We start from the raw sequence: 19,216 nt of genomic DNA, 5'->3' as shown, positions 1-19,216 counted from the left end.
TATGTGCATCCTAATCTTAGATGTACCTGCTGAGCATTCCTTTCCACAATAGAACTTAGTCTGCATACACACCACACATTTAAAGCACACATCTCCCACTTTTAAAAAGCCTAGTAACTGAAGTTTAAGGGTGCTCAGAATTTCTAAGGGTGCTTGAGGGCTAACCAGAGTTCTTTAGGGGAAGTCATGTGCTTTAAGTGTATATTGAATACATGGGGTATATGCAGCTTTGGTCCAAGGAGAGCGTGCATAGAATTAAAGCCAAACTGCACATCTTTACATCTCACATTGTTCAACATTATTGGTGTCCAGAACCAGTTTGTCTATTACTGATTTTAATTTGCCCTTAATAAATGTCTCTACTTTGTCCTGCTGTTTAATCAGCCACAGATGTGATAATAATAATAATAATAATAATAATAATAATAATAATAATAATAAATTTTATTTATATCCCGCCCTCCCCAGCCGAAGCCGGGCTCAGGGCGGCTAACAGCAATCAGATAATCCAACATTCTAAAAACATCTCATTCTAAAAATTAATTAAAATCAAATTGATGGCAACCATTAAGCAAAATTCTGTGCAGATAAGCAACACATGCACACATTTGTAAATCAAATAGCAAAGAGACAAGATAAAAGACAAGGGAAGATATTATTTGACCTTTCTGCTTTGTTAAAAAAAAAAAAAGATTGCCCCACAAACTTTCAAAAAAGCATTACAGTGGTACCTCAGGTTAAGAACTTAATTTGTTCCGGAGGTCCGTTCTTAAGCTAAAACTGTTCTTAACCTGAGACACCACTTTAGCTAATGGGGCCTCTCACTACCACCACTTGATTTCTGTTCTCATCCTGAAGCAAAGTTCTTAACCCAAGGTACTATTTCTGGGTTAGCGGAGTCTGTAACCTGAAGTGTCTGTAACCTGAGGTACCACTGTAATATGAAATGTTTACAGTGTAATGGCTATATATGTGTAGATAATTTCATAAACTCCTTGGAAAAAGTTGTAATGTTGATATCTGTTTTGCCATAGTCCAATTATAAAGAGAATGTGGTTTATTAAAAAATTGATTAAGAATAGGACTTCAGGAACTACCCAGGACTGTTAATCTTTCAGAAAAAATTCTCTTTCCAAACCTCTTGGCAGATTACTGGCTTCTTTCTTCATTTGAAAGTAGTATTTGTAATTGGCCAGTTAAGAAAGGCTGAAAAGATGTGACACTGATTTAGAGGGGTGGGGGTGGGGTTTAAAGGAGAGACGGGGAAGGAAGGGAAGGAGTGTGTGTCTAAGCCAGGAGCTGCTAAGGAAAGTAGCCAACACATTTCAGGATTTTTTTGGCAGGTTTTGTCCTAATGAATTATAGTATTTGCTCTCTCTCCCCCACCACCATATCTTCTACTTACCATCACCCCACCCCTCACACACGTTTCCCCCAATTCTGAATGATTTTGAAAAGCTGCAATTACAGAGGTTACAGATAATTTGAATCAACACAGCTGGTCCTGGAACAGTTTCAGCGCATAATCACCTATCATGGATGCTAATTCCTGCTATGATTAAAACCCATGCTTTCCAGTAGGGCCAACAGCTCCATTGTCAGATATGCCACCCCTTAATGCAGAAGTCTTGGGCTTGTCTCCACCTGGCTTGCAGGGTTTCCTATGTTGGGTATGATAAAATATGGGGGGGGGGGGGCAGGTAAGCCCTGTCAGGCATAATCGATCACATGACACAGTGCATGCACACCATTTGAATGGCAATGACTATCAACTTGGGGGGGGGGGCAGGCCTCCTCAAGTATTGGGGAGGCTAAAGACCTTTCACACCCTAGGAGTTGGCTCCTATGAATATGTATGTACTTTCCCCAAACCTGCTTATGCATGGACAGTGCTGTTTGGGCTTCATCTGCTCCTCAGAAAAGAAGGGCATGGTAATTGTGCACAGTCCAATAGAACAGGAGCACAGGAAATTGTCATATTGTGAGCCAAATCATTGGGCTATCTAGTTCTGTCTACACCGACTGTCAGAGATTTTCCAGGGTCTCTCCCAGTCCCATCAAAGATAGAACCTAAGACCTTCTGCAAGCAAGGCATATGCCCTACCACTAAGCTGTGACCCTTCTGAATGTACATGAAGACAGAAAGAGAATACAAGATCAATGAATAAAAATGAACGGGTGGAAAATAAACTTAATGTGAGTTGAATTTACATTTTCAGTTTTGAACTCTGAATATGATTTTGTTTGTTGAATTTAATGCATATTTTCACCTCAGGCTTTAAAAAATATATATTGGGAGGAATGTGGCATGAAAAAGAGAGAGCTGTCTAGCTTCCCATAACTTCTTTTATACAAAACAGTGTAACAGGATAAGCAAGAAATGCACTTCATTTTAAAATTAGGAAACCATAATCGAGATTTCCCTTATTCAGTTACATTTTCACATGAGTCTGCCTTTTAAAAGTGTGTGGAAATGTAGAGAGAAGGGGATCTCTCTTATCTTAATTAATCTTCTTCTCATCCTCCCCCCTCTTTGTGACAACTAAGCCATCGTAGGAGTTGAAATTACGTACTAAGAAAACCTGGAATTTGATGACATAAGTGTTTGAAGCAAAAAGGAGTTTTGCAGTATCCAACGCTGATGAATAAGCTGTCAGTATCTGCAAAGGCAGCAGCTCTCCCACAGTAAGATGAGAGCTGGCAATGCAATGTAAGTGAACAGCACCTGTGAACGAGTGTTGTTCATTTGTCACTTCCCTGTTGCCCTGAGACAGTTGTTGTGGGGAACAACTACAACTCCCATCAGCTCCATTCAATATGGCCAATGGCCAGAGATGATGGGAGCTGTAGTTCAATAGCAGCCAAAAGGATTCCCTTACACCTGTCCTGAGGTTTTGATGTGAGAAATGTTTGGGGAGGTGTTCCTGGCTGGGTCTTCTTCAGGTGGCATCTTGGGGCAGGGGCAGTGCTATTATTCGAGAAAAAGAGGTGCCAGAGCTCACCATAAACGCCTCCTTTGTTCTCTTTTAATAGCATTGGTGCCCACCTGAGAGGTGCCGGAACTGAGTTCCAGTGATTTCCAGCTGAAAAAAACAACTCTGGGGAGACAGGACCTGAAGCCTGAATGCTGCACAAGGCTTCTGACACTTTGGGCGCCAGCAGGGAGAAGGCTGCCATTGCAGCTTCCCTTTCTGCAGTAAAATGTCTTGACTGGTTGATACTGGGAAGGAGGTTGTAGACGACTCTCCCCAAACCAACCACTGTAAGTTGATGAGGAAGGACAAGGCTCAGTGCTAGAGCATCTGCTTTGACTGCAGAAGGTTCAATCCTTGGCATCTCCAGGTAGAACGGGGAGAGACTGTTGTCTGGAAAGCTGCCAATCAGAGTGGACAATACTGAGCTACATGTATCAATACTGCATTGCAGCACGAGGTAGCTTCCTATGTTCCTAGCACATGCCAAAGCATTCTCACAGGATTGTTTAAAAGTAATTTAAATGGCCTTAATGTTGCATTTCTGAACCTATTGTGATTTCCTTTTACTTCCTCCCATTACTCCAACCTCGCAATTCTTCGTGGATGCTTCTTCCTTTCATCTGAAAAATGGCACTTCCTTTCCTTGGAAATGAATAATTCCCGCCCCCTTTTCCCACTGAACATTTTACTCCATTCAGCGGTTTGTTGTGGCTTTACTTTACATTACAGCCTTTACCGTCAAACTGGAAACATCTTATTTTCCAAAGTGGTGCTATTCATTTTTTTTCAACACTTTTAAACATCTATTTCAGCAGCATTGGTTATGTATGCTTTGCTCAGCCATGTTTAATCTTTGGAGCGATCTGTTTTCTCCTTAGAAAGTATCTTTTTAAATGCACCTGAATGAATGTATTCATTACAGCTACCACCATGGTGACACTTTAATACCAAGGCCTTATTTTGTTAACAGGCTGTGTGGCATTAAATATGAGTGCTGGAGCTACAGAAGTAATTTCGTCTGTGAATGCCTAAGTATGGCTGAATGGAAGCATAAGGTGCTATGACAGAACAGAACATCTCATCTTTCTATTTTGGACGGCACCATATGCTAAACAGTAGCTTTCCTCTTCCTCTCTGAACTTAGCAAGCAAAGCCATTCACTGTCAATACTAGCTTCAATTTTGTTTTTTAATTACTGTTTATATTTACTATCAGACAGGATGCTATATAGGAGCTTCAAAAATGTACAAGGTCCAGGTGGTTATCTCTGTCTGCAGATTAAGATTATGCTTAATTACTTATCCCAGTAAAAGAAAGAGAGAGAGAACCCTAGTTTATAGATTTTATTGCATTTTAAAAAAAATCCCAATTATTTAAAAGTGAAAGTGAGTGAAGTGGAATTGGGGGGGGGCCATTTTAGTATACAGTGGTACCTCAGGTTAAGTACTTAATTCGTTCCGGAGGTCCGTTCTTAACCTGAAACTGTTCTTAACCTGAAGCACAACTTTAGCTAATGGGGCCTCCTGCTGCCGCTGCGCCGCCGGCATGCTATTTCTGTTCTCATCCTGAAGCAAAGTTCTTAACCTGAAGCATGATTTCTGGGTTAGCGGAGTCTGTAACCTGAAGCGTGTGTAACCTGAAGCGTATGTAACCTGAGGTATCACTGTAGTAGTTTACAAATTAGATTGGTGTTAAAGCAGAGTCTCATATCTGCTGTTTTCCCCCCTGTGGCTGCATGCACACCACACATACATTTAAAGCTCATTGCTTCCCCAAAATAATCCTAGAAACTGCACCATTCAGAGCTTTAAATGCCTGGTGTGGGAGTGGCAAGAGGGTGAGTGAAAATCCCATATTGAATTGGCTTTGGGAATATAGGGATTTCCTGTCTGATAAAAGTAGAAAGTAGAAAGTCCACTTGATAGTTTGTTAAAGAGGATGTGGTTGAGTCGTCCTAGTCTTGTTGGTTTAATATGCAAAGTGAGGTTGGTGCTAATGAAGCTCATTTTAATCAGCATCAGCCATGTTTATAAACCACAGAAAACAATTTTCAGAAGCTTTTCTTGCTTACTTTGATATTAAGAAGAAGAGAGTTTAATAAGAAATATGGGGAGTTCAATGAATTTGTGGTAATATTGGAAAGTAAATATCATAAGATCCCAACACAAAATAATCAGGAGTCTAATGGAGCCTTAGGGGTTCAGTGGAGATCAAAGTAATTCCAGGAAGGGCCTGAAAGCAGGAAAGAGAGTGTGTCATCCTTCTGTTCTAGGAAATGCCCAACACGTCTCATGAGCACAAACTGAGAAGATGTGGGAGGAGACTTTCTAGAACCCTATGGCAATTCTTCTGCCCACAGATGCCTCTGCCATTAGGTTTTCTGTTCTTTTTTCAAAGCGCAATCAGTGCCCTAGGATCCACCATGCTACAAAATAACATTTCTCTAAAATGTAATCAACAAATGAAGTCCATCAGACCTGATTGTTTGCAGTAACTTCCTGAGTTTTCACTGAAAGCTAGCAAGCTACATTTCTTCCATCCTCAACTGTGAGGAGTTCTTCATTGCGATGTCTTGCAAAATAACCTCATAAGGGAAAAGCAAATGAGTTTATTTTTATTTGTTTATTTTTAAAATTTATATACCGCCCTTCATCAGGAGATCTCAGGGCAGTTCACAGGATAAAATACAAGATAAAACACAAAGTTTATATCTCAAGCTCATGTATTAATATCAATTAAGGCTACTGAAAGCAGGATTAAAATCAAAATAAAAGGTCAATTATTGATATTTTAATATGTGCTAAAAAGTACTATTATGTCACATTGCAAAAACAATAGCATTGTGTCTCTTTTTCTTTTCTTTGTTTTAATCTAATTATCCAGATTCCTAAAGATTTTCATTTCACAGAAATCATTTGTTCCTGTTCCTAATGTGAGCCTTTTGATGCACATCTGATAAGGCCATCAAAGTCCCTGTTATTATGCATTCCAATTGCCCTTGGGAGTATTTGATTAGAGCATTTGCTTTGTCACACTGACAAACTAAAAGTTATTATCTATCTCAGGGGGCTAACGGAAAGACATAGGAAATAAAAAGATTGGTTGTTATGACATGCACAAGAGATCTGAAAAGCTCCATGGATATCATGAAGTGAGGCAACAGAAATGCAAATTAGATTGGCTTAGCAATATTTGCACATTCTAATTATGTCACCTAGCAAAGGACAAATATATAAATAAATCAGGAGGTAAACATGACTTCGTTTCAGGAATGCTCATATTATTTCCTATGCCGTAGTTGACTGTGAGCAAAGGGGATTTGGGCATTGGGATAAAGAGTGAAGGTGTGGGATAAAGAAGGGACAGGTTAAGCCACATAGGAATGTGCAACTTACGATGATGCACCATTCTCTTTTCCACAACCCAAGCTGAAGAGGAAGGAGAAGGTGAAATGAGTTTTAGCATCCTCGCCAGTTTCTTCAGGACCAGAGAATGACTGAGCTTATCTATGCACAACATTTCTATACAATATATTAACAACAACAAAATATTTTTGAGATTCACAAATATAATTTAAACACATGGAGCATAAACAAAAGAACAAAGACGTATGGAGTGATGTCCTGCTAAGTCATGCTCAATATCAGCATGCAGCATCAATATCAATAAAATTCAAAAATTCAGGGGTCATTTTTTTGGGGGGGGGGGGTAGGGAACCAGTCAGTAGACATCAAATGATCACCAGGGCTTACTGGCCAAGTTGGTCTACTAGGGCCAGCAAGGAGACCAGGGAAGAATTTAAATGTGGAGTCCCAGAAAGGGTTTCTTCATAGAAGAGGAAAGGGAATAGAGGATCAGGCTAATTCAAATTGATGGCCAGGTGGAATAGCTCTGTCTTACACGCCCTGCAGAAGGAGATCAAGTCCTGCAGGGCCCTAGTCTCGTGGGACAGAGCATTCCATCAGGTCAGAGCCATCACTGAAAAAGCCCTGGCCCTGGTGGAGGATAGTTTGGCTTCCTTAGGGCCCGGAACCTTTAAGCCTGGAAACGCCCCATTCCACACCCGCGTCGCCCCATTCTGCCCCTTTTTGTGACATTTTTGGGTCACTTCTGGGTTTGGAGCAATGCGCGTATGCATGGTCGTGGACATATTGAACGCACATAAATGGGGGGGGTTGCATATGTGGGGGGGGGGTGTTCATTATACTTACAAAAGAACTTTTTTAGTATGTGCTCATAAGCTGTCATCTTAGTAGGTATGTGCAGGGTTGTACCTGCCCTTTTCTGCAGGGCAGGTAAATCTAAGTGCCCATTAATTTTGGGAAGAGTGTGGAGATATTTACCAATTCCACACTAGAACTGGTAACATGGAGTTGCCTGTTGAATTAAAAAAATAACATTTTTATTCATAACCCTCATTTTGAAGAGTTGACCATTTACAATTTACTGCAAAATAAGAAAGAAGTTGGAAATAAATAAATAATAGTTCATATTGCTGTGATTTTAAAATCTACATTAAATGTGTCCTAAATATGAAAATGGTCTAGATTCCGTATATATAAACACCAATGAAAGCAACTTTATTTTTTCCAGGTTTTTAAAATTTGTATTCAAAACCTCTTTTGTACAACCTGTTAATCAGTCATCTCTCTGCTGCTCTTGATATCCAACAGTGCAGTAATTAGAAACTTGCTGGGTTCGCTTCTTGTTGTGTGCACTGGAAGTTTGAATATAAAGCTGACTACACATCAGTTCTACATCTGCATATAATTTCTGTTGTCTTCTTATTCCAGCCATGTTATAGAACATAATTAGGGAAAGGACAACTGTTTGCAACAAATCAGAACTAGGAAAGTGAAATCTGGCAAGCTTAGTCCAAGCAGAAAAGTTATGCAAACGTTATGCATTATGAAAATATTAACAATGCAAATTTGTATCTTGGCAGATAATCATTGACATTCTTTTATTTCGAGTACAATTTCAAAAAGAAAGAAAGAAAGAAAGAAAGAAAGAAAGAAAGAAAGAAAGAAAGAAAGAAAGAAGCTAATTTAATTTCTACAGTGCTACAATGGTAGTAGGACTTGACAAGGGCATATTGGAGCATATTGAGGGAAGCCTTGGACCCACATGATCTCAGCACTTCCCATATCCCCAGCAAGGAAGCAAAAACTTGCCAGCCTGGGACTGGTGTGAGGTTATTATATTCCTACTGAAACCAATGTATTCAGCTATGCCTACAGAGGAACCAATGGCACAACTTCTCAACTAACCTGAAACCTGTAAGCATAGAAGTCAAGATTGGATGACAACAAAGGAATATGGCATATTGCGGAGCAGGATGTAGCCAAATTGAGGTCCAGTTGATTAAATGGGAGTGTTAAATTATGTGCTTAAATTTCTTCACTTAAAGCCAACAGAGCCTCAAAGTGCTTACCTTAGGGTTGTGCTTATTGTTGAGTCAGTGGAGCAACCAATCCGCTTGAATGTAATATCTGTCTATCTTTCACATACACACCCCAAAGTTTGGAGGGGTCATCCAAGCTCTCTGGCCATCCATAAGATTCACCTAACAACAGGAATTGGTATGGTCCAGATTGCCAGTAAAGAGTTTTCTTTTAAAGAGAAAGTGCATGTAAAAAGTCCTGTCAGACTTTGGAAGCAAAGAAAACAAGAATGCTGTGTGACAGGCATGTTCTATGATTCCTTTTGCTGCTCAGTGGTTTGCATCAGTCCTGCATGCCAAATAGAGTGTTTCTGACAGCATCACTTCCCTTGGTTCCTTTAAGTTACAGGCTGCAGATATCTCATAAACTCACTTTTCCTTCAGATCAAAACTATAGCTGAGTGAACAGCTGCCCAAAAGGATGTACACCAGTTATATCTGAACAATGATAATCTCAGATCCACCTCTGAGTTTAGTGTGTGTGCACGCGCGTGCGCCTAGCTATGGGTTTTTTTAGCCTGTCCAAAGATATGAGGAACTAGCATGAAATGGAATTCAGCAAACAGATAGGTTGCAGAGGGGGATAGATCAATTGCGGTAGAGTTTAGAACTTCAGAGTTCTAAAAACTCTCAGTGGTTTTATTCAGTAAATCAGGAACACCCAGAAACACATACAATTGAATGGCTTCAGTGCTGAACAAAGAGAAAGACGGAGTGGTGGATAAACAAACTTCAGCAGGCACTTAAGCACTAGGAAATGATGGTTCCACAAATGATTTAACAGAGCACTATAGTACATAACAATATGCATCCTCAGGATGAAGAGCCTTCTATGAAGCCAGAAATAAGTCCTGTTCAACAAAGATCCTCTATTACTTTAATTATAAGCTTTCTCCATGTGGCTTCTACCTGTTTGGCCTCATCCTTAACAAGTAGGTACTTGATTGCAGCTTAATCATGCAATTCCTATACTTTTTAAAGCATACTGTATAATGATTGATTTTGTCTCTTCTGCAATAAAAAGAACATCAATAAAAGACTAAGGCTGCAACCTGAACCCCACTTATCTGGGAGAAAGTCCCATTGAATTCAATAGGGCTTCTGAGTAGACATGGTTAGCATTGTGCTGTAAACCGGCTAAGAAACCAATCATAAGTAAGGCTGAACAGGAGGCTATTATAGGGGCAGGAGTCACAAGGAGGAATATTATAAGTAAAGGCACAGTAGCCTTAAAAAAAAAGCTTGATAAAACTTCGTCCATTTTCTGGTGGCAAAATATATTGAAAACAATTACTATAATCAGTAATACCTAATATCAAGTTTAAATCGTCATAAAATGTGTTATGGAAGATGGAATTATTGGATTGTCTTTGTAATTATTTTTATTATGTGTTTTTATGTACTTTATTGTACTTTTATAGTGTGAACCGCCCTGAGATCTACGAGTATAGGGCAGAGAGGAAGCACTAGACTCATCTATTTTTCACCAGCAAAAGCCTGATCATTGCCATAAAAGGTGGGTGGTATAATTAAGGCACCTGCAATTTCTGACATCTGTGATATGGATTCTGTAATTTTACATTTGGTTTTTGATTCAGTACAATAATATTAAATAGGCTCTGGAACAGCCCTGGATATACATCCTTGTGCAAATTAATTGAAACAAACAATGTACAAAACTCACATATACATGTACAAAACTCACATATACATACATTAGTAACGGATATGAGCTCCACTATTTTTAAGCAGCATTTGAACATGGTTTGGCATGGAGTCTACTTGTTTCGAACAGTCACTGTTGATTTTTGGATCCTTGGACGACACTTGATCCAGCCCACCTAGCAGTTCGAAAGCACGTCAAAGTACAAGTAGATAAATAGGTACCACTCCGGCGGGAAGGTAAATGGCATTTCCGTGCGCTGCTCTGGTTCGCCAGAAGTGGCTTAGTCATGCTGGCCACATGACCCGGAAGCTGTACGCCGGCTCCCTCGGCCAATAAAACATAATGAGCGCCACAACCCCAGAGTCGGCCACGACTGGACCTCATGGTCAGGGGTCCCTTTACCTTTACCTTTACCTTTACCACACTTGAATCAGCGCCTGAATGAGCTTCTCCACTGTCGTACAGTCTACAGCACGGAGGCGACTTTTGCATATAGCCCACAAGTTCTCAATGGGATTCACGTCCAGGGAATTCCCTGGCCAATCAAGTATCTGTATTTGCTGCTCTGTCATGAATTTCTTCACCACTTTCGATGCATGACAGGGGCCTAGGTCCTGCTACAATATCCCAGTACCATCAGGACACCTCTTTTCCAGCTCTGGAATAACTCTTTTTTCGTAGAACCTCAATATATTGTGGTGAGCACATCATTCCTTCTATTGGCTGCAGGCTTCCAACGCCATAATGATCAACTGACTTTTCGTGTTTGTTTTGAGTACAGGATTATGAGTAAGATAGAAAACATGCTTTGTTTCAATTAATTTGCACAAGGGTGTAGGCAACCCTATATAAGTATACTTACAATCCACAAATTACTTCTGAACAGAACAGTTGAGTGATTTCATATGATTATTCATTTGATTGGATTCTGTATTTACTTGTGTTCTGCATAATCGTGTGATACACCTACAGCTATCTCTGGCATTGCTTGACCTTTTTGCCTCCATACACACATATGCTGATCACACACACACACACACACACACACACACACACACAAACACGGATAGTGCTAGCTATAAACAAGAAATAAATCACACTTAACAATGTTACATTTCACCTAAGACTAAAAGCAAAACTATTTCAGTGATCATAAAGTGCTTATGTAATACAACATCCAATTATAGAAGTTTAACTTTTGTAGTCTCTATTGCAATTATTGCCTTATGGCCTTTGTTCTCCATTGTGCACCATTCATTTTTAGATGTGAATGTTGTAAATTAATACAAAGTACACTGTCTGAATTTGTGATGTGCTAGTTTGGTAGATCCGTTTTTCATGGCTATTACCCTAAGAAACTCATGCCAAACTTCCAGGTGCCTGTTTCCTTTAAGACACCAACATTGGCAATGACCCCAAGAGACCTAGGCAATGGAAAGGAAACAGAAGAGTTTCCTCTCGTGCACATGATGAAGAATTGGCAGTCAGCTATTAAAGATTTTGCAGAGCATACTGTAATACTTCTAACCTGTGCTGTGAGCAGCTTTTTATTGGAAACCCATCACAACCAGAGATCAAGAACACCCCATCTCTGCTGTCAGGTTTGAATGTTGTCAAACATCCAATGATGCTTTTACACTGAAGAGTGAAAGCCAAGAATGGATAGATTCTAGATTAATGACCTGGAAATGTGAATCCTGGGAATCTTCTATAATTAGTTCCCCAAACCCCAAGCAGTCAGAGCCTCTGTGTTACAATAGCTACATGGAGATTGCTTTAAACAGCCTCCTCATTGGTACTGCTTCATGTGGCAACTAAGACATGTGCAATGTTTCAGTACATGGACTGTTCTCCATCCAGAAGGAGAATCTTTTGGTGGGGGCTGTAAGTGGCATACAAATGCCGCTGTACCCAACGGGGTCAAGTCAGGAAGATGCTCAGCCTGTTAAAGCAGCTTCCATACCAAAACCATTTCAGAGGTTGTCCATGTGGCCTTAAACAATAAGGAAACTTGTCCTGGAGGGTCGTGCATGCTATATAGTTAGAGGCTGCTGGAATGATGTCTACAGCAGCATTGTGTATATCCTTATTCCTTTTCATCCTTTAGCACTGCTAATTTTATGGTCCAATGTGTGCCTTTGTGTTTTCTTCAGATTGTGCCAGTACGTCATTTAATGCAGCTATTAATAATTGAATTTGCCCTGATATATCTGTGATCAAGAAAGTGCTACTTGCTTGGGGAGAGTTTAGTGAAGTTGGTTACTTTTGCAAATCCTTGATTTCTTGATATGAAATAGAAATGTTTCATTTCCATCATGTTTTTAGGCTGTGCACTGTGACTTCATTCTGCCTTCATCAACATTATTGATATTTTTGGATACATCTTGCTTTGCGATGCTGACTAGCTAGTAGTGACTTAATCATCCTGGCTTCCACCAACTGTTTTCTGTCTGCTAATACTGTTGCCCAACAGAACTAATGATAACATTTTCTACAGTCATCTCAGCAGAGACTGCTCCATTGCACACAAGTCTGCTCAGTATATAAAACTCCCTGACATATTCTTGGAAAGGAACAGAACAGATTACTGTATATCTTTTCTTCGTTTGGTGAATGAGGATCACTGACAGAGGAAGAGGAGTGCGGGGGGAGCGCACCGCCCCCGGCAATGCGATCCTGGTGGGGTGCCATCGCGGCTGCAAAATGGCTGCAAAAGGGGACTTGGTCCTTGTACTGTAGACATCAAATTCTACTTCCTTTAACCAGACTGGTGCATCTTTGTTCCATGTTTTTCTGTTCCCTACCCCCACAAAAAACAACTTCAATCAATCTTACCAGAATCCTATACCCAATTTAACTGAAATCAAAGCAAGCCCCATTAAAGTGACTTCCTTCCGAGTAGACATATATGTTACTGTACTGTACTATAAGTTAACTGCCTGGACTTTATCCATGTAGGGTTTTTTGCATTTGCCATGAAGGGGGGCATTCTTAAACAACCACCCACATGTTGTAGAATCTTAGAATTGTAGAGTTGTATGGGAATCCGAGGGTCACTTAGTCCAACCCCCTGCAATGCAGGAATCTCAACTAAAGCATCCAAGACAGATGGCCTTCCAACCTCTGCTTAAAAGCCTCCAAGGAAGGAGAGCCCACAACCTCCCGAGGGAGACCATTCCACCATCGAACAGCTCTTAATATCAGAAAGTTCTTCCCAATGTTTAGTTGGAATCTCTGTTCTTGTAACTTGAATCCATTGATTGCTATGAAGAAAGGAAAGGCAGTGGAGTGGGGGTAAGGAAATCTCTTTGGAGATTGTAAGCAGATACGAAAGGGGGGGGGAGCAAGAAGCCTGTTGTTAGGACTCAGGGATTCCTGTCACCTGGTGTCCAAAGCAGTCCACTCATCACTGCCTTGTTCATTCATTCACCGAAAACATGCAGGAGGAATGGCCAGCATATACTTTGAAGTTTTTCTGGACATGATTTCCTTTTTTTTCTTTACTCTCCAGAGACAGAATAGCTTGCTTTTGTTTTTAAACGAAAGCTCAGAGTCCAGCAGTGCTACCACGGGCCATGAGTCAAACCACTGTAACACCGTGGCTCCAACTCCCATTTCACAGAGTCATTCCAGTCCAAGAAGATATCAAAAGCTGCATAGAAATCAAGCAGATTTATCAAGCTGTCCTTTCCCTGACGCAGGTTATCAATCTGGGCAAGAAAAACGGTTCAGAAACCACCCCTGCCTGAAGCCAGAATGACATTGGTCTAGGGAACTGGCTTCTGTTTACAATGCCAACTAACATTTTCAAAGTTCTGTCATTTTGTATATGAAGCAAATCTTTTGTGTTCAATTCAAGTTCAACCCACTCTCTTTTAACATCTACAAGTGAAATAGAACTTTATCCTTTGCTGTAGGAAGAGCCATTGTGAAAAGATATTGAGACAGCTAAACTGGCTTAAATTCAAGGTAGAATTCTTGGTAGGTCTTCAATGCTGAGTGTTTCTGAAAAGTCAATCCCTCAAATACTGTCAAGAACAGAATTTAGAATTTTCTGCCATTTGTAAGTATAATATATTATATGCCATCTCTGGTAGTGAGAAATCAACAATTTTTCCAAAGGTCTGAAAAGCAGTGTTATCTACAGAATACATATTTATGAATTTAACACATAAGTTGAGGTTTTAAAATGACCACCAATGCAACAGAGAAACAACATCCTGTTTGTGAAACAATAATAATAATAATAATAATAATAATAATAATAATAATAATAATACCCCGCCCATCTTGCTGAGTTTCCCCAGCCACTCTGGGCGGCTTCCAATCAAGTGTTAAAAACAATACAGCATTAAATATTAAAAACTTCCCTAAACAGTCCAATCACCAAATAGACTTGTGCAAGTGCCCCCACATTTCTGGGTTAGGTTATTTCTCTTCCAATAATATCAGGAGCCAATGTGTACATGACTTTGCCAATCTATGCCTCAAAACTGCTTCACTATGCAGTTCATACAAATATATTATGTATTTAGCTTACATTCTGAACACCACAAGCTAAGGCTCCTTTTCATATGTTATATTTCTAAAAATCAGCTACACTGCTCAGAAATAGTCACTTCAGCAGTAGACTGTGTATATAATTTGCCTATATTTCTAAATGTACTGTTCATAGTATCTATTGGGAAGCTAAATCCATTCTAGTTCTATAGTGAGCCTTGAAATAGTTTTAGAAATAAAATTGTTTCATTTCATTCAAACCCAATGAATGTTTAGTGGCTTGATTGAACAAGTCAAATCTGTGGTGATTTAAACAAAACTATTAATTCTCTCCTTTATGAATAAGTTAATTTTCCCACAAAGGTCCAAATGTACCTCTTTATTTGGTGATTTTGTCTGATTAAAACAGCTAACGGCTTCTTTCCACCCAAACAAGATTTATACCCATTTGATTCTATTAAACCACAACAGACACATCAATCCAAAGTGATTCTAGTTAATTTACATGTCCCTGCCCACTGGTCTAGAAAACTTTACTTTCTGTACAGAAAACCTCGACTTCCAAATTGAATCCTAATGCAAACTTCCAAGGTTCACACCAAGGCCACAATAGATTGCTTTGTAATTGATTGCATTATTTAGTTCAGAAGCTGTCTCGGTATCAAATGTATTACTTTGGAGATAAGCACACACTCAGCTGTGTTCAAATCTATTTTATTGCCTTGCTTTCTGAATTTGCATGCTGTCTATGCAGTCCTCCCTCCCTCCCCTATTCCTCCTCCTTCAACGGGACTAAAAATGCCTTAAACCTGAGTTTTAAAAGATGGGTAGTAAGGGCTATCTTCTCTGTATCTCACTTATTCAGGTCACATCTTTGGATCAATAGAATATGACTTATGTTTTTATATATGCTGGAAGCCGCCCAGAATGCCAGGGGAAACCCAGACAGATGGGCAGGGTAAAAATAAAATCACCACCACCATCATCATCATCACTAGGTTCATATCTCACAATGCTTATTGATAAGTTTCTGGTGTTCAGAAACTATGGTGATGTAGCTACTAGGATGGTGTGCACTGAATATAAATGGGCTGGCATTTGTATTTTATTGTTTGATAGCTCCCTGATTGAAAAATGATACTACATTTGTGTGAATATGAAATAATGAGTCCTGATCAGAGACACGTTTGGCAGTAGATATATCAATTTTAACATAAAATATTCTTGCTAAGAAATGGTTTTCTGCCACATGAAATCCAAAACTATTTGCAGCATTAACACTCAGAAATGAATTTCTGACAGTGCTGAGCTGATCAGAGTCATACATTTTGAATGATGGTTCAATTTCTAGAGCCAGAGAGAGAGAGAGAGAGATTGAGAGAGAGAGAGAAAGGTCTTCGGTGTTACTGAAGGATTGTACAAAATTCAAATAACCTAGATGAGTAGGTTATAGATTCCAACTATCACAGTAAATCCCTTGTTCTATCAGTTCCCATAAAAAGGTTTCTTTGATTGGGTGATTCAGCACTGCACATGTTAATGTGAGCCCACTGAATAGCTCATGAATATATCCCAACCCCATTCAGAGCTCTACTCTGAGACTTGTTTTACTTAATCATGACCCAATATACAAGTTTGGCATAGTTGAGTCCCCACCACTCATTTTATTAAGGACAATTTTGCTCTAATGCGAACTGAGAATGATGACATAGTTGCTGACTTGTTTAAATTATATTATTACATCTGAAGACTTTACTTTCACCCTTTAAACCTCACATGTACACAAACATAATGAATGAAGTCTGACCTATCTAATTTATTCAGCCTTATAATACAGTTTTGCATAAGATGTTCAGATCAAATATTAGCTTTATTTAGCAACCCTAGACCATGGTGGAGTACATTTTCATTCTGTTTTAAGATTTAAACTTAAGATTTAAACTATTTTGCCAGGGGCACAGAAACCTCTCGATCTCGGATAGATCAGTTGTATTTTTGCCATCTTGAATTACGTCATTTCAGATTTTAAGGACAAATTTTTACTCATGAAATTTAAAAATTATGCAAATTGGGAAGAAATGTACAGATATGGGGAAAATTTAGCTGTATCGTATTATAATTAAAAACAATCTTGACAATTGAAACCAACAAAACAAAATCCAGGCTAGATAGATACGGTTCCAATTTTATTCCCATTACATACCAGGCAGAGGGCTTTCTTGGCAGTGGCACCCACTCTGTGGAATGCCCTCCCACCAGATGTCAAGGAAATAAACAACTATCTGACTTTTAGAAGACATCTGAAGGCAGCCCTGTTTAGGGAGCTTTTTAATGTTTGATCTTTTATTGTGTTTTTAATATCCTGTTGGAAGCCGCCCAGAGTGGCTGGGGAGGTCTGGCCAGATGGGTGGGGTATAAGTAAGAAATTATTATTATTATTATTATTATTATTATTATTATTATTATTATTATTCAATGCCAAATGTGCATTTATAGAATAGGGATAGAAAGTAGGGGCAGATGGGGGGGTGGCACACTGGGCACCGGGGGGGGGTGTCTCAGGGTGGTATGGGGTGGTAGGGCAGCATGGTGGTTGCTGGGCATCTTGGGCACTGCAAGGGGTGGAGCCACTGCCCATCCTTCAAAACACCAGCTACGGAAGTTTTGGCAGCTCTGCTAAAAATAGCACAAGACGTTTGGTGGCTCCCCTAAAAAAAATTTGGTCCGCCCCAGGCGCTAGCGGGGGTTGCTATGCCGCTGCAAGCTGAAAAGGATTCCCCACCCCTAGTCTAGAGTGTGTAACAGATTCCAAACTGAATTTAGACCAGGAGTGTGACATTGTTGCCACTAATGCCATGACAGGGCTGGTGCAAAATCCAGTCTCTCTCTCTCTCTCTCTCTCTCTCTCTCTCTCTCTCTCTCTCTCTCACACACACACACACACACACACACACACACACACACAGAAACACAGTTTCCATGCCTGAATGCAACAACCTTAGTGCATGGGGAGAAAGTAGCAGAGTAGCCGATGCATCTGGTTCCAAAGTAAAACACACACAGGCAGCAGAATTCTTCAGTAACAGTTTACTGAGGTTTAAAAGTATACAGGTCTTACTGGATCCCCAGGAAGGTTCAAAAACTTCAGCTCCTAAGAGCATGTCTGGTTACAGAAGCAAAGAACAGGAAAACAGAAAGAAAAAAACTGACTGATAAACTGAGCTCAGAGGCAGGAGATATATTACCCACCGCTGAGTATATGACCTTGAGTCTCACATGACTGACCAGATAAGTGACCCATAAAACTCACAATCCTTAACATACCAATCCTTAAGAACCCCACTGTTTCTTCTCAAGCGTGTGTGTAGACTTTGCAGCTGGCTCTGGAGGAAGGGAGGGCAGGTACATTTAGCCAATGGGGCTAGACATCTCCCCCGACCAAAAGAATACCCCTGGGAATGATGCTATGTCATGACAGAGCCCTCAAGATCCCACCAATTTTGGCAGTGGTGGAAAGAAGAAAGAAAAGAAGAGCAGCTCAGCGCACTGGTGGGGATGTGAACTGCCCTCACTGGTCATGAAATTGATTGTTTGATGAATGGGTGATAGTTACCTATTCCTGAGTAGATCTGCTTGGATCAAATGAGGGCAGGGTGGCTGTGCCATGCGTGTGTGTGCATGTGTCATAGCCACTTCAGTTGCTCAGTTGGAGGGTTGCCCAAGTGTAAATTCAGCCCTTATGTCAAGAACTGTTCACCACCCCAGCTTAGTTTTAGCATGGTCCATTTATGGGCATCATCTGTTATAAAGGAGCCTTCACAGTTTTTAATTCTTCATTTCAGCCTGAAGTGTCTGGAACATCTTTTTCCAACCCTATTGGGTAAGCTCTAAGTAACAGAGTCCTCAGTCTGAAATATTTGCTATTTAGCACCTTTTTAATATTCCACATAGAGTTTATATTTCACTTGAATCCAATCACAAAGCTTGGCATTCTTAGATGACATGAAGAGTTTTGTGAGTTTCTGCCACTAGGTAAATTTGGTGTTCACTTAATGTCCTTTAAGCAATTCAAAAGGCAATTTTCCTGTAAAAGAATAAGGAGTAGTTTAATAAGCAAACAGAGTTGTGCAGATTGCCTCTTCCCAGGGTTGTTGCTGTGAATAAGACCATTGCATACTCTCTTTTTCTACTGTGTTCATTCTTCATCTAACCCATTCCCTGCTCTTGATTGTTTTGATACTAGCAGACAAACAATTGTAACCCACTATGCTTCCCACTATGCTTTGGGTGTTGTCTTGATGCAAATGAAAGGAGGCAGGGAAGTTACAGCTGCGTTTGCCTCCAGAGTGCTTAATGCATCAGAAAAGAACATGTTCTGTCATTGAAAAAGAGGCTCTAACATGCTTCTGGCCTTTCTTGTGATATAAGGTTAACATTTATCACACATAGTTCAAGTCAAGCAACCTCAAGAATAGGTAAGCAAATCATCAGACTTAGGGACTTCTATTTCCAAATTGATCATCTCCCAAACATTTGGAATACCACTGCAGATTGCTTATCCTGTGTTCTGATTTTAAGCCAAGAGGACATGCAGATGCAGATGAAGCATTGGTAATTAAACAATAGCCTCAT

At 39.9% G+C, this 19,216-nt stretch overlaps 1 long non-coding RNA gene across 1 annotated transcript; it reads left to right on the top strand.

The window, feature by feature from the left end:
- Positions 1-6,961: 6,961 nt before the first annotated feature.
- Positions 6,962-12,987, top strand: LOC144328702 (uncharacterized). The gene is made up of 2 exons (XR_013393924.1): positions 6,962-8,254; positions 9,840-12,987. It is a non-coding gene; the product is annotated as an uncharacterized LOC144328702 (long non-coding RNA).
- The last annotated feature ends 6,229 nt before the right edge of the window (positions 12,988-19,216 follow it).

The sequence above is a fragment of the Podarcis muralis genome, chromosome 8 (genome assembly GCF_964188315.1).
Source record: "Podarcis muralis chromosome 8, rPodMur119.hap1.1, whole genome shotgun sequence".
Classification (NCBI taxonomy): domain Eukaryota; kingdom Metazoa; phylum Chordata; class Lepidosauria; order Squamata; family Lacertidae; genus Podarcis; species Podarcis muralis.
Note: the sequence above shows the minus strand (reverse complement) of the source record. Positions and strands in the feature narration are given on the sequence as shown.